Raw genomic sequence first — 6383 nt, 5'->3', positions numbered from 1 at the left:
TTGATTTTCCTCTACTGCAGATCCATTTTGAGGCTTGTGATACGCTAAGTAGAGATTTCTATCAGCAGGTTCAGCTTTAGGCTTCAGTTAAATTAACTGACTGCTGCAAAATTTCATCCAACACTCAGAGAACAACAGCCGTCAGAGGTGTAGCCCCATAAAGTGCACATGCCAGTGGTCCCATGCTGACCTGTGGAACAGGAAACAGAGCCTTATCAACAGGAACAGAAGCATCCTCACCCCGTCCTCAAAGGCTTCTAACAGGTCCTTCTGTCGTTAAAGCTCCGAGGTGGCCTGTAGGTTTGCTAGCATGCACCGTGAGCGATCGCACCGCAGCCACATGCTACCTCTCAGTGCTACAGGACTTCCCTGCTGCCCCTACACCCCTGGTACCACACACACACACACACACAAACACACACACTTACGAGTTCACACGTAGGCAGGCGGAAGTAAACGCAATCGCACACAATCGGGAAGACCGCCATCCTTCACTGTTTCAGACAACACCCTTCCTCATCTTACAAGACACAAGTTATCTGTTTCCTCACGTTGTAAAAGATTTCAAAAAGGAAATTATTTGTTTGAGTGGTTAAATTTGCAGTTCTCACACCTCCAACTTTTTCACAGGCTCTTTCATAATGCACTCAGTATATTACTTTCTTATATCTCTTATTGTTTCTAACATGGGGGTTGCAATACAAATTTCATTGACATGCTATGCTCAGTGATAATAAAGACGATCTTGAATCTTGAATATCTCTTTCTGATTGGCTCCCATTAGTAATGTATCACTAAAGTGCATCCAGTTAGAACACTTTCCTGGATTTGAACCAGAACATGTTCACTCAGGGTTACCTCTTGGTCTCCACATCATCTACCTGTCCATCCCTCCACCTGTCCTTCCCTCGGGAACAATGTCTCACACCATTTGGGCTTTGATGAAACTTTTGGGAATGTGTTGTTTGTCTGCTTTAGCATTTCCAAAGCGACTGGAGTGATTGGAGTGTGGTTACTTGTCACCACTGGTCCAGGGTGCCTGCATGCATCTGTTGGGACGAGGTTTGCTCGTCAGCCAATCGGGATCCACTTTTTTTGAGGACAGTGCCTTCAATTGTGTTCAGTATGACTCATTTAATTGTTTAATCAACCTTATCGTTAGAGCAACGGATGATTCATGGTTTGTTTAGTGACAAAGGAGCTGAATGTCCTCTAAGCGCAGACACTAATATGCACCTCTAATCTGTGTGTACAGCTCTGGAGGCATCTAAAGGATTAGTGTGTGTGTGTTTGTGTGTGTGCGTGCATTCCATACCCGTGTGTGTCAAACATGTCTGTATTTGGTCTGTCGTGTCTCCAGCTGCCACCTATGCCCACACTTCTCGGGCATGAAGCGCTAGCACGGGCGCTCCACCCTTGCTGCAGCTCCAACAGACATTCACTCAACACGGCCGACGACCAGGCGTCAGGGTGCTTCCAGCAGATTCACAAGGTGACATTCACTTTGTATGTTTGTTGACCAAATTTCCAGGCTTTTTGGCAAAGGTGGCATAAAAAGTTGGCATGCACCATCAGTAAGCTCTTTATCTCGCAGAAAATCACATTTTTGGACTGCTTTACAAAACGTTCCTCATTATAACCACAAGCTAACACCTCAGAGTGCAAACAGACAGCTGGCACACTAAACAAATATCAGTGTGTTTGTCTAGTTGAAAGGATACAGCTGGTGATATTCTATATTTTTTGTATTGTCAACAAGTCCCATGAAAAGACAGAAACATGGAACCGATCCTACTAACAAGTGTTGTTTGTGCAGCTAAAGCCTGGTTTCACTCTATTGGACAACCTCAATTGTTGTCCAAACGCTATTAAAAACACATTGAAGCCACACTGTTGCACTGAGTGACATGTGCTTCATTACCATAAACATGTGCTATGTAGCTCATTTGAGTCTCACACACACTGTCGTGGCGCTGTACTCACTAAGGCACCAAATGTGTTTTAATTCGAGCCAAAAATATTTGCCGTCAAGTACACAACTGACTCCTTTTTGAGCACAACTCTGCTGATTCGCTTCGGCCTCACTGCTCTCATCGGCGTTGTTCCCAGCAGCAGGCAGCTGTTTTCAACACAAAAAGCTCCGATAAACCCACCGTTCAGACCTGGCCAGCACCAAACCACAGATGCAGGTAGCGACTAGCTGGTGAACAAAGTGCAGCATTCAGCAGCTACAGAGCCAGAGCTGGTAGAGACCAAAACAGAGCTTAAATCCGGGTTAATGCTGGACTGTCAGGTGGCCAAGAACACAAATCCAGTTGAATGCTAATGTTGCTGCATGTCTGCTGTGTAAATATGCAACTGTTTGCCACCATACTAGCCTTAACAACTTAACTTTGTCAGTGTTTGTATCTCGTTGCACTGCCCCAATCAGACATCCTCGGTTTGAGTTATAAGCAGCATCTAACATCACCGCTCTCTGCATCGCTTTGTTGTACCTTTTTTGTGGATTTTGAAGATGCTTTCCTTTCCCGTCTTATTGGCACTGCTCCAGCGATGAAGTCAATCCAACCTCGTAGTCTGAAAATGTTTGGATGCCTGAGTCATTGCAGTCACCAAGGGGTGCTTTTAGGCTGCTGTGGCAATAGGTCTATATTTGCAGTGCTTATGTGGTAAATTGTGCACCGTCGCGTTGCTACAGTGGTGTGTATTTTCATAATGTCATGGCTCTTGTTGAAATATGTCTGTTGCATGTACTTGTTAGTCAGTGCTGTTATCCTAGCTGATATGTAATCTGCACTGATTTCAGCGCTTAAGCCTGCAAAGCTTTTTAAGATGTTACAACTAAAAGTGTGTTTTGGACAATTGCAGACTTATGTGGTGATGCTGATAGCACTGTAATGTTTTTTATGTCTGTCACTCCTTGGTGTTTTCCAGTCCTCTCCTCTTTCTAAACCCCTTTGTTACTCATGTGTTTGAAGACTGTCTGACATGTCTTGACTTCACCCTCCAGTAGATTTATTCTTACATTAAATCTCTGTTTGAGCCTGTTTTCATGATTTTAGGCTGCTCCTGTCTTTGTTGCTGCGATTTTGAGAAACAAAACATTATTTCTGTAGATCTGCCGTAACCGTCGTTTTTTTTACAGCCCGGTTCCCAGGCATTTCATCTCTCTTCTGTCTCCCTTTTATTTCTTTTGCACAATCTCAAATCCTTCTGCCCATCTCTCTGTTCCTGTTTTTCCCCTCCTCTCTCTCCCAGGCTTTCCTTGCATCCCTCTTCTCTCTCCCCTTCACTCCATCCCAAGATAAACAACCTCTGTTCTGAGGCATGTCAGCTATTTGTTCAAAAAAGCTCACAAGTTTTTGGATGTCGTTCAGATCTGGGTCTCCGAAGGGAGGCAAGATTACAAATTTAGTGCTTTTTCACAATCTCTCCCTCTGTTTTTCATTTTTCTTGGTCTACGCTGCTCTTTATTTTCTTCCAACTCTCTCACGACTTGTATATCTCTCGCTCGAAACACAGTGATCCCCAGATATGTGAGTTCGGACGCCCTGCCACCTTTATGTTTGACCTTATGTTTCTCCAATTCCAACCAGTTTGACCGTATAGAGTCCTGTAATGTCCTTCTTGTTAGTTAAAACGCTGATTTATGTTCTGTCAGGAGCTTTCATCGCTCTACTCTGATTAACACTCGAGGGGAGAACAAAACACCAGTTCTCATGCCTCTGAGCAGCCCGTGTCAAGTCCCTTTGAGAGTCACACACAAACATACAATACACACTTCAGTGACTCTGTGGCAAAACACTCCCAATTTGGCATTTGCTTATCACTGATTTGTTTAGAAAAGCCTTTTCAGAGTAATGGCCCGAAGTGGACATTTCTCTGACGACAAGGATGCATGTAAGTGTGTGTGTGTGTGTGTGTGGGAGCCCATGTGGTGTTCTGTGGTGAGATAAAACCAAGAGCATTCAAAGTATTCCTCTGGTTTTTGGTTCACACTCTTTTCCTGGTGTGCCAGCAAAATGATTCTAAATTCAATATTTTTCACCACAAATTACATCTTTGCTTTGTCTTTTTGATCTCAGTTTAGCTTATTTTCTCAAACGTCTCCCTCCTCCACAAACAGGTTCCCCTACATGCTCAGTGCCTAGCCGGAGATGCGCTTTAGTACTTTCGCGTCTCGTGACGAACACACTCGTGCGCACGTCGACCCACGGCCGACGACGTGCACTGACAAACGAGCTAAGATAACGTTTTATTTCGTTCCGTGAACACACGCGCAGACAGGGACGCCCACTTATATGTGCAACCTGCTCGGGACACACACGCTGAGATCTGCTTCTTTTTATATCCCAGTGCAAACACACATATGCACACATGCGTATGCACAACAACACAGCGGCTGTGTTTAGGCTAGGCCACCATTCCTATATGGAGATGCAGATCACTGTTTTGCTTTCCCGAGCATGATGAAGGGGTAATTATATCCAACCAGAGGGAAAACAACAGTGAGAGAGAGAGAGAGAGTGATGGAGAAAGAGGTGGGGGGTGTTGGAGCACAGTACATGTTCACCAGTAGAGAGGATGGTGAAAAATACATTTATGTAACCTCCCTAGGAAGTTGCTGTGTGACGACAAGCTGACATCCTCGTTAACCCCCTCGCTGTGATTTACTTTGCGTCTGAGAGTGTCAAAAGCTGCTTCTCTGGCCTCAACTAATTTGCCTGTGGCTTGTTGCCTCGGTGAATCCTTCCTCGCGGCGTCTGGAGGAGGGAAGATTCGGCCATGGTCTTTGTCATGTGTTGTGTGTTGCAGCTGCCAGCGTGAGTCACAGCGTTTTGCTCAGGAACAAGGGCGACTGTTTTCCTTTTAAACCTTGAGCAATCAGGCAGAATCGTTTGTCATGGATATTTATGAAATGGGCAGCCAGCAGGGGAAAAGGGCATCGAGCGTTCATTAAACCCATCCTCTGTCCAATCATGGCTTAGCAACCGTAACCAGGCGCTGTGGGCCAGTCAAGTTTTGGATTCCTCCACATGCTGAAGTGGTGCGGATGGGGCTGTGCCCAGACTGATAGTTTGGAGGGTTGTGTCTTTTGATCTCCTTTACAAAACTAAAATTACAAGAGCGAAAGTGCAAGGAGCTGATGTAAGCCGCAAACGTTAGCATGTCTGGCTAATTAGCCTACTAGCTACAGTAGGAATCTAACCCAGTGTTAGTGAGTAAGTGTGTGAGTAAATAAGCTAACCCGCGGAGGCTGAGCAGTGTGATACCCTCCATTACCCTTTTTGGCATGTTAGCTTTATTTGCTAACTAGCTACAGCCATAGACTGTATAAACCCATTGGTTTGTGGACTGCTGTTTTTAGGCCTCACGTTTGGCATTATGGCTGTCACCATCTTGGTATTTTTGGAACCAGAGGCGACCATATTTGGATGAGAGGGTGGAGCTGGGGAGGATACGCGCTGCTACGCCTCTAACCTGACTGGATCTGACTGAGAACTTGAGGGCACGCTGTGGTAGTGAGTTGTCAATCACAAGGTAGCTACACCCTAAAGCACACACTGCTTTATCGTCTGTTTTACTATAAGCGGGCCCATAATTTACAAAATTAACATCATGCGTCATGCAAGACTGGAACCAGCAACTGAGACCATAAACTCATGAGGAAACTGTTTATTGAAGTAATACATGAGGTGAGAAATACGATCATTTTCTCATAATCTTACGTATAATCAGACAGACTGCAAGTAGTCGCCCCCTGCTGGCCTGGAAGCTCCGTCCACATATTATACTGTCAATGGCTGCAGTTGATAAAATCATTTCAGCTGGCAAAATTCATGAAAGCTGTCTAGACATGAGAGGGTACTTTTGTCTACTCTGTCTAAAACCAACAAAGACCCATTGTTTAAAAAAATGAGCAAGAATGCAGAGTGCTAAAGGTGCCACTGTTATCTCGGTAAACTGCGTGAGAGAGGGGAAATGTGCCGTGAGAGAGCGGACAGGTTGCCAGGAGTAGGAGCAGTAGCTAAGGGGTGTGGGGCCTAGCGAACAGTCAATTCAGAGCATCTCATGTCAAAGTGAGAGCTAAAAACAATGGGATGGAGGAGGAAAAGCCTGCGGAGGACAGAAGGAGGGAGGCTGGAGGAGAAGAGGAGGAAGATGTGACAGGAGTGAGGTGGTGTGTCGAAACAGGATGAACATTTCACAGACAGAATGTTGGGATGTCTTTCCAGGAAATTACTTTCACACAGTGCAAACGCCTGCCAGATACGCTGGAGCCTCTTCCAGCAGCACGAACCCAAGAAATTCAACCAATTACCAAAGTCATTTTCAAAGAAATCGCTGCTGAGCCAGCCGTGAACTGTAATGTATTTTTATTT

The sequence above is a fragment of the Chelmon rostratus genome, chromosome 21 (assembly GCF_017976325.1).
Source record: "Chelmon rostratus isolate fCheRos1 chromosome 21, fCheRos1.pri, whole genome shotgun sequence".
Lineage (NCBI taxonomy): Eukaryota > Metazoa > Chordata > Actinopteri > Chaetodontiformes > Chaetodontidae > Chelmon > Chelmon rostratus.
The sequence above is the reverse complement of the archived record's forward strand: the minus strand, read 5'-3'. Positions refer to the sequence as shown.